Here is a 492-nt window from a genome sequence, read left to right as displayed (position 1 = left end):
GTTCTTTAAAAGACCCCAAGCGGGGAGTGTCATGTTGCTTGAAAGTATTTTGTTAGTTAGTCAGCAGCCTAGTCCCATTTGTTTATATCTGTAACCATAGCAACCCAGAGCCAGTGCATTCTGGGAAAGTAGAGGCTGCCATTTTGCAGTGATCAGCTACGGGTGTGACCTCTCAGTTGTCAGCTTCGCCTTCTCCGTCTTTCTTTCTCTCTGTTCTTGGCTAAAGCAACGTTTGTAAGTATTCTTCAGTATGTAACATTGAAACGTTACTCATTTTGAATTTTGTTGTTGATTGTGTCAGCTAAGATGTTGATTAGCATTAGCAAGGCCCAGTTAGCTTTGTTAGCTTGATTGTATTTATCATATGTTGTGCTGTTATATTAGCCAAGTGTGCTAGCTACACTGATATTCTGTATCAGGTTTGTTTAATAAGTGTTTTACTGTATTCTGTTGCAGTTTCACAAATATCTCAAGTAAACTTCATGGAAGTAA

Source organism: Trachurus trachurus (genome assembly GCF_905171665.1).
Source record: "Trachurus trachurus genome assembly, chromosome: 5".
Classification (NCBI taxonomy): domain Eukaryota; kingdom Metazoa; phylum Chordata; class Actinopteri; order Carangiformes; family Carangidae; genus Trachurus; species Trachurus trachurus.
Note: the sequence above shows the minus strand (reverse complement) of the source record.